Here is a 26,915-nt window from a genome sequence, read left to right as displayed (position 1 = left end):
ATAAAAAGCATGAGACCTCATTTTCAGTAAAGTCTTTGAGTAGTTTTTACCCCCTCCCTGGATGTAGGAACTTTTCAATTCAATTTAGTCTCTAGCATTTATTGAGCACCTACCACATGCCAGGCCCTGTGCCAGAATCCTGGTATTTATTGTTTGATTGCAGTCTGATAACAACAGGGCAGGCTAAGTTGCTTCAGTTGTGACCGGCTCTGTGCGACCCTATGGACTGTAGCCCACCAGGCCCCTCTAAGGGATTCTCCAGGCAATACTGGAGTGGGTTGCCATGCCCTCCTCCAGGGGATCTTCCCAACCCAGGGATCGAACCCCCATCTCTTTACATCTCCTGCATTGCAGGTGGATTCTTTATCACCAGCACCCCTTGGGAAGCCCTGTAACAATGGAAGTCAATATAACATGATGACTGATGCCTCTTCAAATCCAAGTACTATCAATTTCTACCTGGATGACCTTGGACAAGTTTCTTAATCTCTCTTTACCTCACGTTCCTCAAATGTGAAATGAGGAAAATAATGGGTGGTTATTGTAGATTTTAATACAGTGGTTGGCACAAGAGCTCTTATCATTTCAGAGATGCAGAAACTCACCTGCCCAAGATTAAGCAACATAAAAATAATAGCTGCTATGTACTGAGTGCCTGCAATGCTCCTCATATACGATTTCTGTCTTGCTTTCCATCCTCATTTTACAGATGCAGTAAAGAAACTTGCCTATGATTAGGGAAGGTTTCATAAGGAGGTGACACATCAGATGATGAACCTTTAGGGGATGGGAAACTGAGAAAGGGGAGGTGTGATGGAGCTTCGGGGGAAGTTGGTTTAGAGCAAAAGGAAGGTAGCGAAGGTCACGCCAGATGGAGAAAAGAGCAAGGACAGAGCCTAGGAGGCCCATAAGGCTCCATGGGATCGCTGGGTACATGGCGAAGAGTCAGGAATACGGAATATCAGAAAGGGAGAGATACGCAGGGAGGCCAAGATTGGGGTAAGAGGAGCACCCAGAGGAGTCCTGTGCTGACCTTTAAGTTTCTGCTCAGCAAAACTCACAGTGTGTTTGCTGACCATCTGCATCAGAATCTCCCAGGGAGACTCTGTCAACCTTGAATTTCTGGTTCCCAACTCAGACCCACTACATCAGTTAAACCCAGGAATTGGGTTTTAAATAAACCTCTCTTCACTTCTTGCATTAGGTGAATTCTATGCACTAGGTTGTTCCCAGTATTCTATAGTTTCTAAAATGACTGCATTATTATCTTGCTCCCTCCATGGGAGTGCTCCCTGAGTCCAGAGACATGTCTCTGCACACTCACTCCTCTCCTCTGCTCCTGAGTGCCCTTCCTGACTTTCCTTTAAGGCTGCACTCTTCCTCACCAACTCTGTCTCACCTAGGGCCATCTTTCTGATCTGGGAAAGATTAGGAAACCAAAGACTGGACAGGGATCTATGTACACACAGTACGCATCAGTGGTTAAGGGCACAGGCTGTGAGGTCAGAAATACCTGCAGCCGGAGCCCAGTTCTGCCATTTATCAGCTCTGTGAGCTGGGGCAAGTCCCTAATCTCTCCATGCTCCAGTTTCTTCATTGGTTAATGGAGTTGTCCATATCTAAGTCATAGGATCTCTGTGAAGATTAGATGAGGCAGTGATTTGCAAAATGCTTCTCACGTAGCACTTAGCCTGACACTAAGTGCTCTGTGAAACGCTGCTGCTGCTAAGTCGCTTCAGTCGTGTCCGACTCTGTGCGACCCCATAGATGGCAGCCCACCAGGCTCCCCCGTCCCTGGGATTCTCCAGGCAAGAACACTGGAGTGGGTTTCCATATCTGTTACTGTTTGAGAACTTTGAGCCAGTTCCAAAAGAGGCTCAAATGACACCATTTGAGCCTTCTTTAACTGTCTAGAACAAAAGTTTTTTCTTTATTTCAGTTCTGTTCAGTTTAGTCGCTCAGTCATGTCCGATTCTTTGAGACCCCATGAACTGCAGCACTCCAGGCCTCCAGGTCCATCACCAACTCCTGGAATTTACTCAGGTTCATGTCCATTGAGTCAGTGATGCCATCCAACCATCTCATCCTCTGTCGTCCCCTTCTCTTCCTGCCCTCAATCTTTCCCAGCATCAGGGTCTTTTCCAATGAGTCAGCTCTTCCCATCAGGTGGCCAAAGTATTGGAGTTTCAGCTTCAGCATCAGTCCTTTCAATGAACACCCAGGACTGATCTCCTTTAGGATTGACTGGTTGGATCTCCTTGCAGTCCAATGGACTCTCAAGAGTCTTCTCCAACATCACAGTTCAAAAGCATCAATTCTTTGGCGTTCAGCTTTCTTTATAGTCCAACTCTCACATCCATACATGACTACTGGAAAAACCATAGCCTTGACTAGATGGACCTTTGCTGACAAAGTAATGTCTCTGCTTTATAATATGCTGTCTAGGTTGGTCATAACTTTTCTTCCAAGGAGCAAATGTCTTTTAATTTCTTGGCAGCAGTCACCATCTGCAGTGATTTTGGAGCCCCCAAAAATAAAGTCAGCCACTCTTTCCACTGTTTCCCTATCCATTTGCCATGAAGTGATGGGATCAGATACCATGATCTTAGTTTTCGAATGTTGAGCTTTAGGCCAACTTTTTCACTCTCCTCTTTCACTTTCATCAAGAGGCTCTTTAGTTCTTCTTCACTTTCTGCCATAAGGGTGGTGTCATCTGCATATCTGAGGTTACTGATATTTCTCCTGGCAATCTTGATTCCAGCTTGTGCTTCCTCCAGCCCAGCATTTCTCATGATGTACTCTGCATATAAGTTAAGTAAGCAGGGTGACAATATACAGCCTTGACGTACTCCTTTTCCTATTTGGAACCAGTCTGTTGTTCCATGTCCAGTTCTAACTGTTGCTTCCTGACCTGCATACAGATTTCTCAGGAGGCAGGTCAAGTGGTCTGGTATTTCCATCTCTTGAGGAATTTCCCACCGTTTATTGCGATCCACACAGTCAGAGGCTGTGGCGCTAGGCTGCACCATATGGGATCTTAGTTCTCTGACCAGAGAGCCAGCTTGTGCCCCCTGCAGTGGAAGTCCATTCTCAACCACTGGACCACCAGGGAATTCTGGTAAACCTTTTAAAAACAGCTTTATTGAGATATAATTCATACACCACACAACTCACTCATTTAAAGTGTACAATTCCATGCCTTATTAGTATTTTCATAGAGTTGTGGAACTATCACCACATTCAGTTTTCATCACCCCAAAAAGAAACCCTTCACCCTTTAGCCATCACTGCCCAGTCTCTCTAGTCCTAAGCAGTCAGTAGTTCATTTTTGCTATAGATGGACTCTTCTGGATATTTCATAAATGGAATCATACACTGTGTCACTTTGTGACTGGCTTCTTTTACTTAGCATAATCTTTTCACAGTTCGCCCATATTGTAGCATGTATCACTATTACATTTCTTCTTATCGTTAGAAAATATTCCATTGTATAACTATACTACTTTTTATTTATTCATTCATTCATCACTGGCTACTATGAATAATGCTGCTCTGAAATTTATGGTACAAGTTTTTTGTGGACATATACTTTCATTTCTCTTAGGTATATACCGAGGAGTTGAGCTGCTGGGTCATATGGTTATCTATGTCTCCCCTTGGAGGGACTGCCAGACTTTTTTCCAAAGTGGCTGCACCATTTTTCATTCTCTTTAGCAGTGTGTGAGAGTTCCAGTTTGTTCACATCCTCATCTGTACTTGTCACTGTGTGTCTTTTATGATAGCCATTCTAGTGGGTGTGAAACAGTATCTCCTTGTGAAGGCTAACTTTAAGAGCCAGATAGTAAATATTTTCAGCTTCACAGGTCATATAACCTCTGTTGTAATTATTCAACTCTGCCACTGTAGCATGAAAACAGTCATAAACAATACATAAATCGATGAGCTTGGTTGTATTCCAATAAAATGTTATTTACTAAATAGGTAAGAAGACCTCTGATCCAGAAAAGCAGGTACCCCTTTCCTTCATCTGCCTAACCACCTCTACCCCCGTCTCTGGTTTTCTCTATTATATTTACTACTGATGATGATACATATTAGTTCTTGCTTGTTGTCTGTCTGCCATCTCTAGAATGTCAGCTTCATAAGGGTGAGGATCTTTACATACCATGATTTGATCTCCAACACACTGAAGTGCCTAGACATGGTAGGTATTCAGTAAATATTTGTTTGTTTGAATGAATGAAATGTCATTTCCAGGTTTACAAATGACTTCTTCTCAAAGCTTTTGTCTTTAAAGTTTTAAGAGATGGTGACTGGTTCCTGTGGCTGGAACCTCACAAATCATGAGCTTTGCTGTCAGGTAAACGTCAGTCAGACTCAGGGTGGTTCTGTCCTGAGTGTAGCTAAGGTAAGAGGTGAGGGAGGAGGCTAGGTGACCCCAGTATCCCGCTGGAGCTGGAGCTGGGGCTGACCCCTTAGCCTGCCCTCAGCCCAGCCCCTCTGTCCTGCTCAGATGTCCCCTCCTCCACAGTCTCTACCCAGGGACAGTCAAAGGAAAATCCAGCTTAGGAGAAAAATCAACTGTTTTCTGGGTTTGTTAGTATTACCTAAAAATTGCCCGTTTAGAAATCATGCCTGAAGAATTGCACACTAATTAGATCACATTAGTGTCAGATTAAAAATAAACTTGTTTTCCATGACCACAGAGGAAGCCTGTATTTTGGGGCCTTTCTCCTTCCCCCCTCCCCCAACATCCTTGTCATGCTCCTAATTCTTTCACACTTAGTCACAAACACACACACGCAGCATGGTGGTGATGATGCCGGGGGAGAGCAGAGCCTAGCCTAGGACAGGAGTTTTCTGGTTTCTGATGCACACAAGTGTGGCAGACACTGCAGATGCCCGTCTAGCAGCCAATCCTGCTTCCTTGCTCACAGAACCTCACAGCAGGTTAAACGGCAACATGCCATTTCCCCCAAGAGGTAAATCTTGATTGGTTTAAACCAGTTGGAATACTTCCATTCTCTTTACTAGTGATTGGTCAAGGGATGGACATTGACCCAGTTCTGGCCAATGGGATATAAGTAGGGACACCAACTGGTTAGATCTGCCAGGGAGGAGGGGGTTCCCAGGATCTGCAAATTTAGGTAAAAAATGGAAAAGTACCTGGCAAACCAGGACAAAATTGTTATGCAAGGTATAAGGGGAAACTAACACAGCATCGTAAATCAACTATACTTCAATTTTTAAAAGTAATAAATAAAAAGATACAAGGGGAATTTGCTAGTGGCTTTGGGAAAGATACTCCTTATAGGAAAAGAGAAACATGCAAGGGAAAAAAGGTTCTTCCTGCTTAAGGGCTGTCTGGTGAGGATGGGAGGCTTAGGCAGTCATCCCGTGATCCTGCAGGAAAACATTGTGGATGCCCTGAAGATGGCAGAGGAGAAAGAGCAACATCCTTGACTGAATCACCGAGATACCAAAGCATCCCTGGAACCACCTGTTGCAGATTACTTGTTAAGTGAGTAGAGACCATCCTGTAACAGTAACACTGTTCGCTGGATTTTTCCGTTACTTGCTTCTGATCACGTCCAGACAGACACCAGGAGGACACACCTCTTTCTTGCTATTCGGTCCTCCCAGAGGCTGGATGGCAGTGAGGGTGGGCAGCACTCTCAGACTGGCACGGGGCTGGTGTCCTGAGCAGGGATCTGGGGACAGCCAGAGGATGTTTCTCAGTGTGAGCCAGTCCGTGGGGTAAATAGCTGATGTTCACTGGCTGCTTCGAGAGATGACCCAGGGATTTCCAGCGCATCACGAGTGCCCTCTGAGGTCCACGGGCGCAGAGAGGAGGACTTCTCTGAGGTCACGCTCACATTAACTAGTCTGAATCGAGGTCCGTCCCATCCAAAGTGCATACTCTTTTCTTTCTCTTCACAACACAGTCTTGGTTACATCTCAAAGAAGGGATACCTCTTAGAACATTCTTGGTGACAAGGAGATCAGTGCCCAGGAGATGCCCAGGCCATCGTGGTCAGCACTGACTGATCTTCCCTCTGGGTCCAAATCTGATTTCTGGTAACTTCCACTTGCCTGTGCCTTTTTTTTTTTTTAATAATCTTATTTATTTATTTTTGGTTGTGCTGGGTTTTTGTTGCTGCTTGAGTGGTTTTCTCTAGTTTTGGCGATGGGGGCTACTTTCTAGTTGTGGTCCACGGGTGTCTCATTGCAGTATTGTCTCTTATTTCAAGCTCTAGGGTTTTCGGGCTTCAGTAGTTATGGCACATGGGTTCAGTAGTTTTGGCTCCTGAACTCTAGAGCAAGGGCTCAATAGCTGTGGTACATGGGCTTAGTTGCTCCACAACATGTGGGATCTTCCTGCACCAGGGATCGAACCCATGTCTCTTGCGCTGGCAGTCGGAGTCTTTACCACTGAGCCACTAGGGAAGCCCTGCCTGTCCCTATCTTGACTTTCTGAAACCTGGAGGCCAGAGATGTGTCTCCTCAGGCTGATCAGCCTCATGTCTCATCATGACTTAACCCAGGAAGGAATCAAAGTATGACTTCTAGTCAAACTAAAAGTGCCAAGTCTTTTCTTTTAAATATATATTCATGTATTTGACTGTGTCGAGTCTTAGCTGTGGCATGCACAAGGGCTGCTCTCCAGCTGTGCACTTGGGCTCCATGGTGTGGGCTCAGCAGTCGTGGTGCCCAGGCTCAGCTGCCCTGTGGCGTGTGGAACCTTAGTCCCTGGACCAGGAATCGAATCTGTGTGCCCTACATTGCAAGGTCAATTCTGAACCACTGGGTCACCAGAGAAGTTCCTCAAAATGCCAAGTATTTATCCACGTCTAGTGTTTTTTATCTGCCCGCACTCTCCCACCCCCGACCCCTGACTCTATCTCTGCACAATTGAGCCCAAGGGGAGGACTTTTCACTGATCCGTGTTACACTTCTTGTAGATTCCTACACATTGTTCTGAAGATTAAGTGGGTTTTGAATCCTGATTATTTCAGCCTCTATATTTGCTCTCTCTCCCGGCTTTGTGTGATCCTTGTAGTAAATGCATCCCAAATATTAACCAACTGTTACATCTACTGGGGACAGTGTCAAGGCCCTTGGACGAGCTTCTTCAGGCTAGGATCGCTAAACATAAGAAGGATATCTCTTCTGGCAAAGGTATTGGTACTGCCCCTCCTTTTTCAGAATTCTCCAGAGAAATGGAACAAATAGGACATGCATTTATATAAAAGGAGATTTATTTCAAGGAATCGACTTATGTAATTGTGGAGGCTTGATGAATCCAAAATCTGATGGGGAGGCCAACAGGCTGTAGATTCAGACAAAAGAGTCCCACCTTGCAGACTTTCCAGATGGTCCAGCGGCTAAGACTCTATGTTCCGAATGCAGGGGGGCCCAGGTTCAATCCCTGGTCAGGAAACTAGATCTCACATGCTTCAGCTGAAAGATCTCACATACTGCAATGAAAATCGAAGATCCTGTGTGCCACAACTAAACTGGTACAGCCAACTAAGTAAATAAATAAACATTTTTTTTAGAAAGTTCCACCTTGAGTCTAAAGGCAGTCTGCTGTAGAAGAGCCAGCATTGCTGATGAAGTCCAAAGGCCATCTTCTTAAGAAGTCACTCTTGCTTGTGTTTTATTTGGGCTTTAAACTGATCGGATAAGGCCCACCCACATTATGGAGGGCAATCTGCTTTTCTCAAAGTCCACTGGCTTAAACATCCATCTCATCCAAAAAGAACCTCACGGAAACATCCAGAGTAATATTTGACTGACTATCTGGGCACTGTGGTCCTGACAAGCTGACATGTAGAGTCCACCACCACCCGCCTTGCTTCCCCAGCCAGGCTCCCTGACAGCAGTCGCTCTGACCTCTGTCCTCTGATCAGACCTTGAGCCCCACAGGGACTCTCATTGATCTTTGTACTCCCAGTACCTGGCACACAGCCAGTGCTCAACTGATGATAACAATAGCCAGCATTTATTGAACTCTTACTGTGTACCCAGGTACAGTCCTAAGTGTTTTATGGGCATTAACTCATTTAACCTGCATGCAGATGGTCCAAATCCCAGACGTCCCGAGAGGTTAGATGATTTGCCCAGCATCACGCTGCTAGTTAGTGCCAAGTGAAGTGTCCGATTCTTTGCGACCCCATGCGCTGTAGCCCATCAGGCTCCTCTGTCCATGGAATTTTCCAGGCAAGAATAATGGAGTGGATTGCCGTTTCCTACTCCAGAGGGGGCGGGTCTTCCCAACCCAGGATCAAACCTGCATCTCTTGTATCTACTGCACTGGCGGGCAGATTCATTACCAACAGCGTCACCTGGGAAGCTAGTTAGTGGTAGAGCCCGAATTCTAGCCCTACAGTTATAACTCAAGAGTTCACACTCAACCCCAGAGGATGTGTCCAGGGCCAAAATGGCATGTGGTTGTGAGGGAAAAGCACAGGCTTGAGAATCAGACGGATGGGGCTACATAAGCCAGCTCTTCCATTGCTTGTTTACCATCTCCGTGAGCCTTGGTTTGCTCTCTGTGCGGCACAGATAATGATAACGCTGGCCTCACAGGGTGGTTGAGACCTGACTCAGTGTCCAGGACTGTGGCATTCAAAACCAGGCGGACTATTGGGACTTCCCTGATGGCCCAGGGAGGCTAAACTTGGCTAAATTGGCTAAAACTCTCCCAATGCAGGCAGCCCGGGTTTTATCCCTGATCAGGAAACTAATCCATGTTCCACAATAAGGAGTTTGTATGCCACAGCCAAAGATTACACATGCCACAACTTAAAAGATCCCACATGCTGCAACCAAGACCCAGCACAGCCGAATAAATAAATATTTAAAACAAAACAGAAGCAGGGAGAATACTGATTGAGCCTGGGCCATGGTTTACTCATGAGGAATTTTCATTGAGCACCTGCTATGTTCCAGATGCTTTACATACATTTTCGTATTTAATCTTCGCATCAACTCTGGGAGGAGTCTGTGTCGTTATCCTCCTTCTTGCAGACAAGGAAATGGAGTTCAGAGCGCTCGTGCATCACATAACAGACTAGGATTTGTCCCATTGTCCTTAGATATTACAAAGCCCATGCTCTTCCCCAGGGTCCCCTGCAGGCTGCTCCCAGGGTCACAAAGAATCTCAGGGATCATAAACTCAAGGGACTAAGGCTCAGAATGGTTAAGTGACTTGCACAGTCGTAAGTGCCTGAAGCTGACTGGTGTGATACGACTAGGAGGTATGGGGACCGGTGACTGGGGCTCATGTGCCCTGACCTAAGGTGGCAGCCACTGCTCATCTCCTATGACCTCTCCCAGGCAGAAATATACCAGCTCTACTGACTCTGAAAAGAGTAAGGAACTGGGATTTTCTATGAAATTCCCTTATTTTTAAATGTTGACAACTAGTTTAAAAGCAAACCACTGTGCAACTATCCAGACCGCAAATCAAACCCGAGGGCCCGATCTGGCCCCTGGGCCACCATGTGGCAACCTCTGAACCTCCCCCGGCTATTGGTTAATGTTTGTACCCTGGACAGCAGTTGGATCCCTCATGGGGCTCATAGTTTATCTGGGGACCAAAGTGCACGAGCAGATTAGAGAGCCAGACAGCCTGTTCACCACTGCACTGTCCCATAACCATCCTGTGTCCGCCCCCTCGGCTTCCTCAGATGCCAAACTCAAACACAGGAAAGGCTGGCTTGTGGAGCAGGGGAGGGCAGTGCCCTGGTTACCTGCCCCTGGCAAGGAGCAGATGCAAGCACTCCTCTGGGAGTCTTAGGACAGTGCATTTACCTCCTTCCCCAGGGTCCCCTGCATTCTGCTCCCAGAGGCAAAGGCAGAGAATCCAGACCTGAAGAATATCAGACGGGAGGGGACCTTCAAGGTCATCCAGGACAACCCCAATCAAACCACTAACATCAAAGCGTGCAGGTGTGCTAAGTCGCTTCAGTCATGTCCGACTTTTTGCGACCCCATGGATTGTAGCCCGCCAGGCTCTTCTGTCCAGGGATTCTCCAGGCAAGAATACTGGAGTGGGTTGCCATGCCCTTCTCCAACATCAAAGCAGCAGTGCACGTTTTGATTGCTTTACCTTCTTCATCCGCCAACAACTTGGTGAGGCAGGAACTACTTATCCCCATTCTGCAGCTGGGGAGACTGAGACTCAGAACGGTGAAGTGAGTTACACAGCAATTAAATGGCAAAGCCAGGATAAACATCTAGTCGGTGTGCCAAGAATCAGTATTGCTAACTATCAGCCTGCACGGCCTCCCCGAGCCACAGTTCTGCTGGCTGCTCAACTCCTTCCCATTCCTATCAAGTTATCCTGGAGCCTCTGCTCACACGTCCAGTGACGGGTGCTCACTCCCTGTCTACGTTTTTAACCACAGCTATACTCACCCAGCACCAACTAGGCCCTGGGCCTTGCACTAGGCATTTTAAAAATATTTCGTATCGTTCTTTCCTTGCAACAGTCCTGTGTACCCCACATTATACCCATTTTACAGATGAGTGAACCAAGGCTTACCATGATGAAGAAACTTGTCCAAGGTTACAAACACACAGCCATTGGGAACTCTATGGTGACCTAGATGGATGGGATGGGAGCGGGGTGGGAGGCAGATCCCACAGTGAGGGGATATAGGTTTGTATGTAACTAATTCACCTTGTGGTACAGCAGAGGCTGGCACATCCTTGTAGAGCAGCTATACTCTATTTTTTAAAAATATCTAGTTAGGCGCAGACTGGGATTTAAATTCAGGTCTGTTCTTTTTTTTCTAGCTCAGACTGAAAACTTCTTTTGGTTAGGGGGGAGAAATATCTGTCCCCTTGAAGTAGCAGCCTTTATTCCTAGTTCTCCCAGTCCTTTCCCCCAGATTCCCTCTCCAGATATTTGAAGGAAGACACATGTACCCCTTGAGTCTTTTTTAGACCAGAGTCAATATTCTGGTTCCTTCAACTGTTCCCCCGTATAATGTGGTTTTTTGAGATCCCTCTTTCAGCTATTATTTCGTGAATGAGTTATACTTTCTCCGTGTCATTTTCAAAGTTCTGATTCCAAATGGGACCTCAGACATGGGCAGAATGCCTTTCACCTCTTTCATTGTATACCGTTGTTGCTTACTTGCTAAGTCCCTTCTGACTCTTTCATGTCCGACTCTTTCATGACCCCATAAACGGAGTGGGTCGCCATTTCCTCCTCCAGGGGATCGTCCCAACCCAGGCATCAAACCTGCGTCTCCTGTGGCTCCTGCATTGGCAGCTGCGTTCTTTACCATTGACCCACCAGGGAAGCCCCACATGGTATCTTCAGTGTTTCTGTGAATGCAGCCGCAAACCCAGTAACGCATCTATGAATGAAGCACTGACTGGTGCGCTTGTGATAGAGAGGGAACAAGCCAGCAACTTCCCTGACTTCCTGGAATTTACATTCTTCCCACGGAGCTAAGGAAGGAGGCAGAGTCACAGGTCACTTAGTGAACTTCAGACATAACCCTAGAACACCAGAGCTGGTAGGGCCCAGTCTCTTCAGGCCCGTTTTTATAAATGAGGATCCTGAACCCAGAGAGGGGAAGTGACAGGCCCAAGAATCCACGGAATTGAGACGGAATCAAGGCAAGTGAGTCTGCCTTTCTCCAAATTTCAGGTGCAGGTGAGCCCTGGGGTCTTAGAGGGGAATGTAGGCTGAGATGAAAATGCTTTTTACCCTGGAGAATTTGTTTAATGTGCTTCCATCCTCAGAGCAGAAAGCCCTCTATTCCAGGTATGACCACCAGGTGGCGGAAGGGCACCAGAGAAAGGCACAGAAATCGGCGGGCGGGTGGGTGCCTTCCTCATTCAGAGCAATTCTCTTTGGCAAGTGGGAATAATGAGATGGGAAGACTACGTGCTCTGGGACAGCATCCGGCAACTGTGTTCATTATGGACATACACAGGGGTGAATTCTGCCTCCACCAAGGAGACCATGTAAGGGAATTGTTAAAAGCTTGGGCACAGGCATCATGGAGACTTGGAAGGAAATCTAGCTTCCCTTCACTGTTTTATCATGTCAGCTCCCCAACAGTTAGCCTCGGACACAGAGAAAGGATGCCGGATAATGTCCTCGTTTTCCAGGGTTCTACACAGAGCCTGAGTTGCTGGTGCTGGCTTCCCGACTGATCCCTTTTCCGGGTCGATGGTTAGCAGTTCCTCCTGGCAAAGATGTTTCGGTCAGAGGGCAGGGAGAAGGTGAGACTGACAGACTGACAGATACCCAGCTTAGGCTGGCAGCTCGTTCACCTCATATCACACAGGGAACCCCAGGGCTGGAAACCATGAATATTTGGGTCCATGGGGCCCAAAGATGCCTGAGAGCAAAGAGTGGGTTGGAGAGGTAGGCTGGACCTTGAGGGTCACAGCAAATAACTGACTTCAAACTTTATTCTGGGAGCAACAGGGAGCTACAGAAGGTTATTTAGCAGAGGAATGACTTGGTTAGATAAGTGTTGAAAACCATCACCTGAGCTGTATGTGAAAGGAGGAAGGGTGGTGGTGGAGCCTGGAAACTGAAAGAGAGACCAACCAGGAGATGAGACTGGACTTGGTGATGATATCGGTGGCTGGTTTTCCACCCACTCAGAGCTTCCGACCAGCTTGAGTCACTCCACTGACACTGTGTGTCTTACCCAAGAGATGGTTCTCACAGGGGAAGGGACTGCCCAGACAGGAGGAATAAGTTGGTCCCTGCAGCATATGTTTCCTAGAAGATCCTTGAGAAAAACAAACAGCTTAGGTTCATGAGAGAGAGGAGATCCTGGCCCAGGGTGGAAGGGAGAGGCCGTGTTGCCTAGGGGTTAGAAATGCATGCTAGTGTCAGACACATCTCTCTCATGTCCCAGCCTTGCCACTTCTTAGCTGTGTGACCCTAGACAGATCACTTTGCTTCTCTGATCTTCAGTTTGAAAAGAAAGTGAAAAGCATAAGTGAAGTCACTCAGTCGTGTCTGACTCTTTGCAACTCCGTGGACTGTAGCCTACCAGCCTCCTCCGTCCATGGGAATTTCCAGGCAAGGATACTGGAGTGGGTTACCATTTCCTTCTCCAGGAGATCTTCCCAATCCAAGGATTAAACCCAGGTCTCCCGCTTTGTAGGCAGACTCTTTGCCGTCTGAGCCACCAGGGAAGTCCTTCAGTTTACTCATACATAAAATGTGATTGCTGACACGGCTTGCCCTTTGAAGCTGTTGTGGCGGTTAGGCAAGATAATATGTGAAGCACCCAACACGTGGAAACCCAAGGAGGAGATTTTAGTTCTCATTTCCCCTCAAAGACAGTCTTTTGCTGTAGCATAGTAGTTATTCTGGGCTTTCCAGGTGGCCCAGTGGTAAAGAATCCACCTGCAATGCAGGAGACGTGAGTTCGATCCCTGGGTTGGGAAGATCCCCTGGAGGAGAGCATTGCAACCCACTCCAGTATTCTTGCCTGGAGAATCCCATGGACAGAGGAGCCTGGTGGGCTACAGTCCACGGGGTCACAAAGAGTCGGACACAACTGAGCACACAGTGGTCATTCTGGCTGTGCGGTACCTCACTGGGCAGAGGGGGCTCCAAAAACAGACCAGCTTGTGCTGCACAACATACTGAATCAGGCCAAGGGGATTCCAGCCAGAAGCAAGAAAGTAATGCTTTGGTCAGCCCCAGGAACACATCCCGGGGCAAATGGACCAATTCTGTTTCCATTTTTAAAAATTTTATATTTATTTATTTTCGTCGCATGGCATGTGGGATCTTAGTTCCCTGACCAGGGATGGAACCTGAGCCCCCTATAGTGAAAACTCAGAGTCTTACCTGTTCTCCTTTTGGAAGCATTAAAAATTATTCTCAGGCTTCCCTCGTGGTCCAATGTTTAAAAAGCGCCTTGAAATGCAAGGGACACCTGTTTCACCCCTGCTCCGGGAAGATCCCACATGCTGCGGAGCAACTAGCGATGTGTCACAACTACTGAGCCAGCGCTAAAAAGGCCGAGAGCCAAAACTCCTGAGCCCACATGCTGCAGCTCCTGAAGCCTGAGTGCCTAGAGCCCATGCTCCGCTACAAGAAAAGCCATTGCAATGAGAAGCCCGCGGATAGCAACAAAGAGTAGCCCTTACTCCCCGCAGTCTGAGTACAGCAACAAAGACCTCCCATAGCCAATAAATAAATAAATAAACCTTTAAAAATAAGATTCTCCTTACTCCAGGGGTCTCAGGTGAGATTCCCTATTTTAAATTTGGCAGTTTCTTCCCTATTTTGTGAGTGTCAGTGTGGCACAGTCTTCCCATAGTTCCAGTCATTGTGACAATGGTTTTGTATCCATCCTTTCCCATAGTCTTTGTAGCAACTCTCTTGGGTAGATACTATTTCTTATTGTCCCCCCTCTATGGATGAAGAACTGAGGCTTGAAAAGGTTGACAAACGAACCTGAGTCTATCTGACATCAGCCCCTTTGCTTGTCGCCACAACACTTACCTGCCTTGGGGGCGGGTCATCAGTAAGGCACCTAAGGCACCCCAACAATCTGCCCCCCAAATTACCTACTGAATAGAATGCTAAGGCTTGTCTGGACCAAAAGCCAATAAGACAAATGACTGTGTGATACAGGCTCCAGCAGTTGTTGTAAATCTGATTAAGGCATAGTCCATTGTATTAGTTGGGGTCCCTTATAGAATACATTCCTCTGAGAGTTTAGTAAAGGGAAAAAAATTGTCTTTTGCAAATCACCAACCTGATTCTTCCAATCAGACTGTGGCAATAGCTAATTCTTATATAGAATTCACCCCATGTGATAGGCCTGTTATAAGATCTGAATATGCCTTGGCTCATTTAATCCTTTTATTGATCATAAGAGCACATCATCTCCATTTTTTAGATTAAAAAAAAAAAAAAGAAGCACCGAGAATTTAAGTAATTGCCTAAGTAAGTGGTAGAGCTGGGCTTCAAAGCAACACAATCTGGTTCTGGGGTTTGTGTGGCTAATCAAACATTTACTGCTTCCTACATAATTTGTAACATCCTCTTTCCCTCTTTGCTTGGACTGCCAGGAAACTCAGAGCTATGGGCTTTTTTGCTCTGTCACAGTTGTTATCCTTAGAAAACTTGACCAAGCATTTCTGCTATAATTAGTCAATTTTTCATTTTTCTTTCCTTCTTCTCCACTGGCCTTTGGCCCAGGCTTTCATTACCCCTTGATTCTTGCTCTTTAATTAACCATCAAATAGGCTTGTGGCTACAATGGAAACCACCTCAAAACCCTTTTGGGAATAGAAAGGATGAAGTGAATCAGTGAGATGAACAGAGACTATTTCTTGCCCAGCTGAACCAGCTGGACACAGTCAGTACAAATGGACATCTTTAAGCAGCTTTTCTATGACCAACACCTTGCTTTGTGAAGTGGAGGTCGTAACAATGAACCCAGGTTGGTCCCAGTGTTTGTTAAAGTGATGCTAACTGATGAAATAGAGAAATCCTGAGAGATCAATGTCTGAACACTAAGTAGAAGTTGGTTCAATGTGGCACAATTCAGTCAAGTGACTTGAGTGAAACCCAGGCTGACCAAGGTTCTCCTGTGTTTAACACGTGGTTTCCCAAGTTCACCTGTGTTGGCATGCAGTTGGCGTGTGCATGTGCTAAGTCACTTCAGTCGTGTCCAACTCTTTGAGACCCTATGGACTGTAGCCCACCAGGCTCCTCTGTCCATGGGATTCTCCAGGCAAGAATACTGGAGTGGGTTACCACACCCTCCTCCAGGGCATCTTCCTGACTCAGGGATCGAACCTGTGTCTCCTGCATTGGCAGGCAGTTTCTTTACCAGTAGCGCCACCTGGGAAGCCCATACAGTTGGCAGACAGAGAGAGAAGACAGAGCTTTGAGAAAACATACATAGTTTTTAACTTGGATTTGGCCTGGACATGGCACACATTGTCTCTGCCCATAGCCCATTGTCACATACTTATTTGCAAGGGGTGCTGGAAAATGTAGTCTGGGCTGCTTTTCTCTGAAACAACTCAACACAATGGAAGAGGAATGCCTTTGGTGAAGAGCTGGTGTTGTTTAAGTTCACAAACACTTAAAATTATTAAACCTTTATAAAACGGCTAAGAATACCATGTGGTATACACTCTGGTCATGAGAAGAGAAATGGTCTTCCTCTGTTTACAAGGAACCATGAGCCAAATGAAGTATTTACATTTTAGACCAAACATATTTGTTCAACAGAGGAAAGGATTACGGTGGGAGAGACAGAGAGTTTGTCATGGTAGGACGTATTGAAGCAGAGGTTGAATTTTCCCTGTGATGAAGGCTCTATAAGGAGTCAGATAAGATGCCTCCTACTAGTCTTGCTAACTTTGAGCTTCTCTGCTAGGTTCCAGGAGGCTTCCCTGGTGGTGCAGAGGTAAAGAATCCACCTGCCAATGCAGGATATGCAAGAGATGCAGGTTTGATCCCTGGGTAGGGAAGATGGCAACCCATTCCAGTATCCTTGCCTGGAAAAATCCCAGGGACAGAAGAATCTGGCAGACTACAGCCCATGGGGTTGCAAAGAGTCCAACATGACTGAGCATGTGCGCAACGCGCTGGGCTCCAGGGTCCCCTCCGAGCACTTGTTTTGTGTCAAATTCCAAGTGGCGTTTGGGGGACCCAGAAACAAAGAAAACAGGGTTCTGACTCTCAGGTTACTCACTGTAAGTAGTTGAAATAGGACATCTGGGAAGCAGGACAGTGGGATGGCCTGAGCTCCAGAAACAGGAGACTGGCATTTAACTCCTAGCTGTGTGACACTGCAGAAACCACTTGACTTCTCTGGTTCTCAGTTCCTCATTTATAACATAAGGACAATAATTATCTTCATAGGTTCTGGGGGCTCAGAGACACAGTTACTTTAGCGCATTTGTAGCACAGCACCTGGTAGGTAGTGAGCACTTTTTTTTTTTAATCAGTAGCAATGTTTTTATGATGTCACTTCACTTTTTCAGCCTTCGGTTTCTCATCCGTATAATGAAATTAACTAACTTCCATCGCGGGATTGGAATCTCTCTGGGCTGTGTGGTCTGGGGTCTGCCGTTTCTTCTTGCATCGTGCTCAATATGTCAGGACGAGAAGATTATGGACCACGACCGGCATCGTCCTGGGACACAGCAGGAACCTGAGCGAACCAGGACGCGATTTCCTGGCTGCGCTCCCGGGAAGGAGGTTTGTGCTGGGTCCCATCCCCCGGCCGGTCCAGCTCAGGAAACGCGGAGAGAAAGCCAGGAACCAGGCCTGCCGGGCCCCGCGGCCCCTCCGCGCCTCCCCCCCTCGGCTGCCCCGGACTGCAGGAAGCCGGCCGGCGGGAACGCCCTGCCCGGCGGGTGGGAACGGCCTCGCCGGCTTCCCAGGCCCGCGGCGGCGCGGAGCTGTCACTGCGGCAGGCACGCCGCCTCCCCCGCCGCCCGCGCTCTCGCTGCAGTCGGTCCATCAGGACCAACAGCGAAGCGCCGCAGCCCCGGTCTCGGCTCCCGAGCCGAGCGGCCTGGGTCCCGCGGGCGCCAGCGCCGACCCGGCACGCAGCCCACGCCGCGGGGGGCCGGACTGGGAAGGGAGAGGTGGCCGAGTCTTTCTTTGCGGAGGTGAGACGCTAAGGCCCGAGGGTTTGTAGGTGAGTGGTCCAAGGTCATGGCTAGTAAACTGTAGGGCCGGAATTCGACCCATGGGCTGCTCGACTCTCAAGTTTGTGTCTTGAATCTGTGGACCTTGTCCCGGTTCGTGAGGGGCTCGGGAGGGTCCAGGTTCTTATGGAGGCCCGAGAACAGGAGGCCTGGGTAATTGATGACCTCCTAGAGGTCTGTGAACGCCTGGATTTTGTGCAAAGCCTGTTGTAGGTTGCATTTTTTTTCCCTCAAAGTGTCAGTGACTCCAAAACCGTCTTAGCTTTCCAAGGCGCAGGGGTTGATGCTGGCTTTTTGGGGGCCTGAGCCTCCTCTATAGTCTTTATAGCATCTTAAGAATGTCTCTGTGGGGGAGGGACTTGGGGTCTCTACATGGTCCCAGGATCTTTCTCCTGGATCTTGAGAATCCTTTTATGGAGTTCTGGGGTCTGTCTCTGAATCCGAGGTCCCCATGGGGCCCTGGTGTCTTGTCTGAGGTTCTGAGAATCTCACTGTAAGGTTCTCATGGTGTGAGCTCTAAACCTGGGCCTCACAATGCCTATGAACCCCCTGAAATTGCAGGCAAGATTCTGTGGGTCTGTGTCCATGTAGTTCCTAGGAGAGGTTTCATGGATTTCACCAGATTTTCAAAGAGGGCTCTGACCCCTCAATCTGGGGAAAATATTGCTTTGGAGCATCCTATGTTAGACAGGCCTTGCTCCCTCTCCCTGTTAAGAGTCAGGAAAAAGTAGGAGAGAGGAGATAAAAGGCAATGTTGTCTAGTAGAGGAATATGTGTTTGGGAGTCGGGGCTTCTGGGTTAAAATCCCCGCTTTACCACCTAGCAGCTGTGTGACCTTAAGCAGATTTCTTAACCTCTCTGAGCCTCAAGGCCACCTCCTCTAGGAAGCCTTCCCTGTGTCTGGAATTCATTTAGGTCCCCACTCCACATTCCCCAAGCTGTTATTGCACCTGGCCTGATACTCTGTGGGATTTAATCCAGTTGTTATGAAATAATTAATTGTGCTTAATTTTTTCTTGTCCCTCCACCCACCAGTCTTTTTTGTTTGTTTTGGTTTTTGAAATTTTTTTTTTTGAGCACTGCTTTAAAAAAAAAAAATTACTTACTTATTTGCCTGCATTGGGTCTTAGTTGCCATATGGGAGATCTTTGTTGGATCATGCAGGATCTTTCGTTGTGGCTTGTGAATTCTCTAGTTGTGACACATAGGCTTCTGTAGTTGTGGCATGGGCTTAGTTGCTCTATAACATGTGGGATTTTCATTCCTGGACCAGAGATTGAACCTGCAGCCCCTGCATTGCAAGGTGGATTCTTAACCACTGCACCACCAGGGAAGTCCCTTCATCAGTCTTAAGGTCCAAAAAGGCAGAGACCTTTGCTATCTTACACATGTTAGGCTCTCAATCACTTGTTATGAAATAAAGAAAAGAATGAAGGAAAGGAGGAAACACCAGACCCTGTGCTGGAGATCAGATCAGAAAGGGATCAGAAATGAATAAGCATCGTTCCCCTACTTGAGAAGGTCCCAGGCTAGTGGGGGGAATAATATGCGTTTCTGTGAGGAAGAATGTCCTAAATGTGTTAATGGGGAGTAAAACATTCATGGGGATACACACTAACAGGAATGTGCCAAGTGGAATCATTTCCAGAAGAGCTGATGTAACAACTTCTCTTTGTGATATAACTTACAAAGCACTCAACTTATGCAAAATATCCAGGTATGCCCTTACTCCCGAGAGATGGGCAAACTGCTCCTGGAAGAGTTCAGTGACTTGCCCGAAGCCACCCAGGCAATCATAGTGGCCTGAGTGCGCAGCTCATTCACTTTGGAATTCAGTCCTCATACTTTAGGAATTGGGTTTTAATGTTATGAAGGTCTTCCTTTAGATTCCTCTAGATGTGAGACTTTGGGCAAGTTACTTTACTTCCTTGAGCCTTGTTTTTCTAATCTGCAAGGTGGGAATAATGACCTTCATAACCTGTATGGTGCTTGGTTTATAGCAGAGGATCCATAGGTGTTTGTTGAGTGGATGAATGAAATACATGTGTTGATGCATGGTCTGAAATGTGAGGAGACTTAAAAGCGTGACATTTGAGGGGTGGTAGGAGAAACTGAGGGTGATTTTCTCCCTTCCCGCTCTCACTTTCTCTGATCCTGTGAGACTTAAGCACTGGCCGCAACCACATTGTTCTAATTTATTGATTGCAAATCAACAAAAGGGAACCACCTTGGGCTTGGTTAGCTTTCTTTTTTACCTGCATCCTTACTGCCGCTCTTCTGATGACCAAGTAATATGTCCTCCTTGTAAAAAACTTAAATTACAGAAATATATAATGAGAGAATTAGACTGCAGTCAGGTTTAGGCACTGTGGGTATAAGATGCTGACAGATTGTTTTTCCTTGGGAGGTGGGAATTGGGCATAGGACAGGGAGAAAAAAAAAAATTCTTCCTGCGTAAAGGTCTCTCCTCCTGGCCTTGCCATGGTTCCTGGGAGTTCTGTTCAGAGTCCTGCCTCTGACTATACCACTGAAAAGTTCAACTGCAGCTAAAGGCTGGGGAGATGGAGAAGGTGAGAATTGTCTGGGCAGGGGCTTTCCTTGGAATGCCAAGAAGAATGAGATGGAACCTGTAGAATTTTCTACAGCTTATGAAGAGTTGGCCCAGATGTCCGTTGCTGGATACACCTTGTAGCTATGTCTTCATCCTTTTTCCTCTCTCTTAGCATTCAGTGGAGTCTTTTTTTGAAAATTCCTGCTATATATACACACAGGCACAGACACAAAGAAAGCAAAGCAAAAAGGAAGGAGAAAAGGTGAAAATTTCTTATTTAGTTTTCTATATTCTCCATTAAAAATTTTCTTTCTTTCTTCTTTGGCTGTGTCAAGTCCCAGCTGTGGTACTACAGCCCTTCTTTGCCACACACAGACTCTCTAGCTGTGGTCCACAGGCTTCAGTAGTTGTGGTACGTGGGCTTCATTGCTACTCAACATGCGAGATTTTAGTTCTCGACCAGGGATTGAACCTGTGTCGCCTGCATTGAAGGGCAGATTCTTTGGACCACCAAAGAAGTCCCCAGTATTCTCCATTTTTAGTGCATATACTAAGTATATAATTATGAGATGCTACTACACCTGATAATTCTGCAATTTTTGTTTGTTTAACAATATCCGGTAGACACCTTCTCTTGGTTATTCCTGAAAATCTCCTCCATTCCTTTTACCAAATGAGCTTCTCATGGTCAGGACTGTTACTTCCACTCCACATGCCAGCACATGAGAGGCCTTACCGGGAGGTCCTGCTGGAATGGTAACAGTAGCCACCATATCCTGACATGAACTAGATGCCAGCCTCTGGACACAGCTCTTTCACACGTTATACCATTTGATCCTCACAGCCCCTGTGCCACTGTCTGAAATAGGTACTGTTATTACTCACATTCTTCAGACCAGAAACTGAGGTGCAGACCCTTGAAAGCCCAAGGTCACACAACTGGTAAGTGGTGGAATTGAGATTTGAATCCTATCTGTCCTGTGACAAGGCTTTTGCTTAAATGAATGAATAAGTGGCTGATGGGGTCATGGGTCCTGGAGAGAAAGTTCTATCTTCAGAACCTCCCCTGTATGTCCTGGGTTCTCACTTCCCAGTGTCTGCAATGCTTGGACTCAGCACATAAGAGGGACTCAGTCAAGGCCCATTCTTTGCCGGCAGCAATCCCGTGGCTGTGCCTTCCTTTCAAGGGAAGTGGCATTTTTGAATCTCTTATTCTAAAAATAAGCTGCAATTTGTTAGGAGCCCTTGAGGACCAGCCCAGGCAATTCAGAACAGCCATTTGCCTGTCAGCCTCGCAGGAAATTAATCAGAACCCCAAAGCCTTTTCCCTTTTCCCACAGGCCAGCACTCTGGAAACGCCCAGTGCCTTGCTACAGCTCTGCTAGAAGACTGTGGGGGTGTCAAGGGCAGTTTAACACAGATCCATCTCTCTGTAAGGAAAATGAGAGGAGAGAGGCACGAGGGAGAACCGGGTCAGCTCTGCTGCCAAAGATGAGAACTCGAAGGTGTCCCCAACCTGGACGGGTGCTGAGTGACAGAGACACTCCAGCGTATCAGCTGTGACTCTGCAGAATCCACCTGGGGTCTAGAAACTGGAGTTCCTATCCCAATGGCCATGCTGTGCAGGGTCCCTCTCAGAGAGTCTCTTTCTCTCTCAGCCCCTTAGAGTCTCCCACTATGAAATGATTGGGTGTATCATCACTAGGGATGCTATCTGGTGTTAGGAACTAGAAACAGTATTGCTGATAATAATAATAATAACAACAAAAATAAATAGGAATGGCAGCTACATCATTTGTGGAGCACTGCTTTTGGTGCTTTCCACACAGTGTCTTCTCTGATTTTAAAACAAACACCACAATGACTGTCTTAATATGCCCATTTGACAGATGAGGAGAATGAGTTTCAAAGAGAGCTAGTATGGGCCAGAACATGGATATATCATCACAAGGTTTTCTGGCATCAGAAGCTGAGCTCCACAAACTTATGTGTGGGTTCTGACCTCAAGGAAGTGAGGAAGTGCTAAGAAACAAAGGGGAGGTCAGTTTGACACAAGTTAAAATGTTTGTGCCTACATGAGAGTTAACACAATGCCATGCAGGGAAGGGAGAGTCAGCTTCTGGCTGGGGGAAACTAGGAGGAGTTGTAAACTGAGATGAGACAGTAAGGGCAGAGCATGAGCAATGGGCAGATGTGGGAAAGCAGTGGGTGTGCTAGGGGAAGTTTGGATAAACTCTGCGTGTGTGTGTGTGTGTGTGTGTGTGTGTGTGTGTGTGTGTGTAAAGGTAGGAAGAGATCAGACCAGGCCAGACATTTGGCCTTTATTCCATAGACAATAAGGAGCTTACACAAGTGATGTCTCAAGAGACCAGCTATGCTGCTGCAATCAGAGAGGAAGCGGGCCTCGTGCATCTGTGTCCCGGCTTGTGAATGCAACTCTACGCCAGTACGTGGGAGGGCACCAGCCAGGAGAGCGTCTAGAGCTCTGTCCTGTACCATGCTGGGGCTGGGTCTTGGACTCCCTTCAAAGGCCCCCTCCCCACTTCTCTGGGCCCCCAAGGTGCTTTGCACATAGTATAGTTCCACAGGTAAATGTCACAGTATTATTGGAGGGCTCTTTGAGACCATCTGGTCATGGCCCCCTCCCATTTTAAAGGCAACAGGAGGGAATGTAGATAGCAAAGGACTTTCCTAGGATCACACAAGGAATTAATAGCGGAGGTGGGGACTGGAACCCACCATGCCTTCTGAGTTCAAGCTGAGTTCCTTTTCTACATTTTGCTGAGTAATAGAAATAGTGTTTGTTGAGAGATTACTCCATACCAGGCCCTGGGCTAAATACCTTTATATGGATTATCTCATTTAATCCCACAATCCCCTGAGAATGCCCCTCTTGAAAACTGGTCTTGTCTTCCATTTCGATTTGCCACCGCGCCTAGCACAGGCGCTGGGCACTCTAGCTAGACCGGCGGTAAAAACTTGGAATAGTTCAAGTCCTAGAGACGGGGAAAAGGCAAGATGAAGGGGGCGGGACCATCGATTAGCCCCGCCCCTAAACAAAACCACGCCTTTTAGGACCTTGACGTCACCAGATAGTCCCGCCCCTCATTGTCAGTCCCGGGAGCCGGAGGAGGCGCCGGCTGTGGAGAGCTGAGCGCCGGAGCCCGTGGCGGGCGGGAGCGCGGGCCAGAGCCGCTGAGGTGAGGAGTCCGCGGGGAAGTGGCGGGAGGGCGGCGCGGGAGGCCGGGCGGCCGGGCAGAGAGAGGAGAGCGCTCGGAGGGGGCGGCCTGCTCCGCCAAAGGGGGTCGGGGCACCCAGGGGTGACCCAGCAGAACCGGCGGGCGCACCCCGGCGAGGGCGGGCGGGGGTGAGGTGTGTGGAGTTGAAGTGGGGGGTAGAGTTTGAGCGGCATTTCGGAGAAAGAGCTCCGAAGGGGACATCTCTGGAGCGAGACCTTGAGAATTCTTTTGGAGTTGAGAGATTTTTTTTCTTTTTTTTCCTTTGGAGGGTGGGTGGTGGGGGGGCAGGGAAGGTTCTGAGAGACTTCTTGGTGGGAGAGCGAGAATCTGAGGTAGAAAAAAAAATGTTTGGGGCCAAGAACTGAGGGGAACGTGTTTGAGGGGGCAGAGGAGGAGTTTTGGGGTCGAGTTTGGGAGTTGTGGGGGGGTGGTGGTGGTGGTGGGGAGACGCGCGGGGCGCGGGGGCCCGGTGGGGGGCGGGGAGCGGCTTGGCCGGGCGGGGTGTGGGGGGGAGCCGGGACCGCCGGGGAGGGGGGCTGCGCGGGGCCCGCGGGCACCCGGGGAGGAAGGAAGTGATCTTACAGGAAGAGCCCGAGAGCTCCCGAGGAGGAGGAGGAGGAGAGGAGGAGGAGAGATTTGGGAGCGCGCGGGCCGGCTTGCGGGCAGGGCTGCGGGGCCCGGCGGCGGGGGCGGGGGCGCGGACCGCGCAAGGGAAGGGCTCCGCCGCAGCCGTCGGTCGGCCCGCAGCGCCCGCCCCGCGCGCCCCGGCCCGATGGTGCTCTCGCGGCCAGACCGCTGGGCCGGGAAGGAATTCGAGGCATTCGCTTTGTTTAAGTTGCCAGTAGACAGTCCTCAGGACTAATTAATGGTGGAATCTGCTGGGGAACGCGGGCGAGCGGGGCCGGGGCCGCCCCTAGCCCGCCCGCCCGCCGGCCGGCCGCCGCGGTGAACTTTCCGCAGCGCGCGCGGCCCGCCTCTCCGCACTGCACCCCCCAGCCCCGCGCGGGGCGGGGAAGGAGCCATGGCTTCCCGGAGCGCAGGAATGAAGTGCGGTTTCTGGGGCCGGTGGCCTCGGGCGGCGAAGGCTGCTGAAGGAAGCTCGGCGTCCCCGGGGCGGCCGGGCTGGGGGTGTTAGGAGCCGGGAGTACAGAACTCCCTGGGGTGCCTGCGGTTTCTGTTAATAACCCTGGAGGAGGCTCTGCGAGCCGAGAAAGACCATCTTGCTTTGGAGCATCTGTTTCTTCATCGCGTCAGCCCCTTTCCTTACGCTGCAGAGCTTGTTGTGGCTTGTTTCGGAAATGCCGAGACCAGTGCTCACACTTGAAGGGTGGGAGAGGGGAAGAGAATAGGCAGTCCCCCCACCCGCTTCCAAAAAAAAAAAAAGGAAAAAAAATCCCTGCAGTGTGATCTCCAGAAAGCCAGAGAGACTGCAGATTCCCCGTCGCACCTCCACTGACTTGAATGACCTTGAATGAAAGGAATTGTGCCTCTAGTGCTTTATCTGTCGATGAAGGAGAAAATACTCTCTGGACCTCCCTGCCTTTTGGGGATATTTCGAGAGGTGGGGTTTGTTCAGGGCATTTTACAGACTGCTGCACTTCTGGCCTAAGGAGTTGGACTGGTGTCAGAGCTGGGGGAATTCAGATCGCCTGTTAAGATTTTACTACCTAAGACTAGGGAGGGAGGTGTTTGGATTTTAGGGGGCTGTTTCCCTTCGGAGGATCTGTACAGTATGTTCCAGATGGTTTTCTGTTACTTTGTGTGCAGCCTTGGTGGCATTCATGTGGTTAAAATGAATAACCTCCATAGAAAAAATTCTTTTCTTGTTAGAAATAATTATTTTGCTCAGAATTCCCCTTGGGGCAGATGAAGGTTTTGCTCAATTTACTCAGAAGAATTTTCCAGGTTTCTAAAATTAAGTCACTTCTAAACATAGTAACTGAAGTTTGAAGAACTGGGATGGGAAGGAAGTTGATGTGGAGTATGAACAAGGCAGAAAATAGGAATTGTGAATTAACTTTGACTAATAGATATTTTCTTACTCTTAAATAATTGAAGACCAAGAAAGGGAACTAATCATGTCATGCCCAGTAATTGTACTGGGTGGTATTGGTCTCGTATAGTCTTCACAACAATGCTGTGAGATGGTAGTTGGCATCCCTGTTTCACAGATGAGCAAACTGAAGTTGACTTTGCTAAGTGTATGCATATAGCTAGTAAGAAGTGGAGCTGGAATTCGAACCCAAGTTTGTTTCTAAGGTCCACTGTGCGTATTGAGTTGGGATCCAGGAGGCCTAGTTTCTAGGCCTTTGAGTCAGCTATGGTGTCACCATGGATCCTAGAATGAGTCAATTAAGCCTATTCCCCGATAATACTGTCTTCTGGCAATGTTGTCAGTAAGTTTTGATATATTTCTTTCTTTTTTTTTTGATAGAAAGATAAACATAAGGGTGTGGTGGTGATATATACAGTAGGTGCTTAATTTTTTTCTTGTGATGGAAGGGTTTGTATTAAAATAAAGAGCATAGATTTCATTGATGTGATGGAAGATGATGGATAGCTAATGGTCCTTCTGCTGTAGAGGCCATCATTAAGGTGACATTCATAATCAGAAATGGAGCCATTTTCGTGGAACATGGCTTTTGAGGACAGTATTAGTTTATGAGTAGAGCATACACATTACATACAGATAGGACCCAGATAGTCAAGCTGAAAGATGTGATATAAACTTTGATGCACAATAGATGCTCAGTAAATATTTGCTGGATGAATGAATGCATGCATTCTCTTGTAAAAAAAAAAATCAGCTTTATTGAGGTGTAATTTACATACGATAAGATTCACCAGTTTGAAATGTACAGTTTAATGAGCTTTGATAAACACATACAGTTGTGTAATCACCACGACCGCCTTTGTTTGTTTAAACCATGTGTTATCTCTTAGCTATTGGTTAGCAAAGTGATCAGTTGGGAATGCTGTGAAGTTTCTATGTTTAGAATCAATACTGGTGAGATCAGAGTGAATCCTAGTGAGTCAGCGTGCCAACTTTGTAGGAAGCAGCGGGAACTATAGGTGTTTAATGGTGAGGTGCATGAGAAGAGTGAGAGGTAGAGATGGGGACACTTATCAGATCAGCAGAAAGATAAATTCATGAGCAACCAGGTTTTCATTACTTTTTAGGATGGGGGTACACTGTGGGGAAAATAAAAATTACCTGAAAATTTGTTAAAAACTTGAACTTTGATTTTTGTATCTTTTTTGAAATGGTAGCTCTTGAAATATGAAACTTAACATCTTTGGCTATACTTAAGGAGTACTTTACACATTATGGTTGTTCAAATAATTCTGAAGGGTGGGGATGCCATAAAATGATTAAAGGCCTTGCCCTTCCACCTGTGATAGAATATTCTTAGTGTTAATCTCTAACTTGTTTTAGCTAA

At 47.6% G+C, this 26,915-nt stretch overlaps 1 protein-coding gene across 11 annotated transcripts in view; it reads left to right on the top strand.

Moving 5' to 3' along the window:
* Positions 1-17,479: 17,479 nt before the first annotated feature.
* The window catches only part of LUZP1 (leucine zipper protein 1), a 104,408-nt gene continuing 94,972 nt past the window's right edge, over positions 17,480-26,915 (top strand). For 5 of the 11 annotated variants that reach the window (XM_043445539.1, XM_043445545.1, XM_043445542.1 and 2 more), the window contains exon 1: positions 23,312-23,436. The gene's annotated coding sequence lies outside the window, so the exon portion shown is untranslated. Of the gene's footprint in view, positions 17,676-23,311; positions 23,437-26,915 lie in introns of those variants that run through there. The other 6 variants (XM_043445549.1, XM_043445548.1, XM_043445547.1 and 3 more) reach the window with 3 other exon arrangements.

Source organism: Cervus canadensis, chromosome 24 (genome assembly GCF_019320065.1).
Source record: "Cervus canadensis isolate Bull #8, Minnesota chromosome 24, ASM1932006v1, whole genome shotgun sequence".
Taxonomy (NCBI): Eukaryota; Metazoa; Chordata; class Mammalia; order Artiodactyla; family Cervidae; genus Cervus; species Cervus canadensis.
Note: the sequence above shows the minus strand (reverse complement) of the source record. Positions and strands in the feature narration are given on the sequence as shown.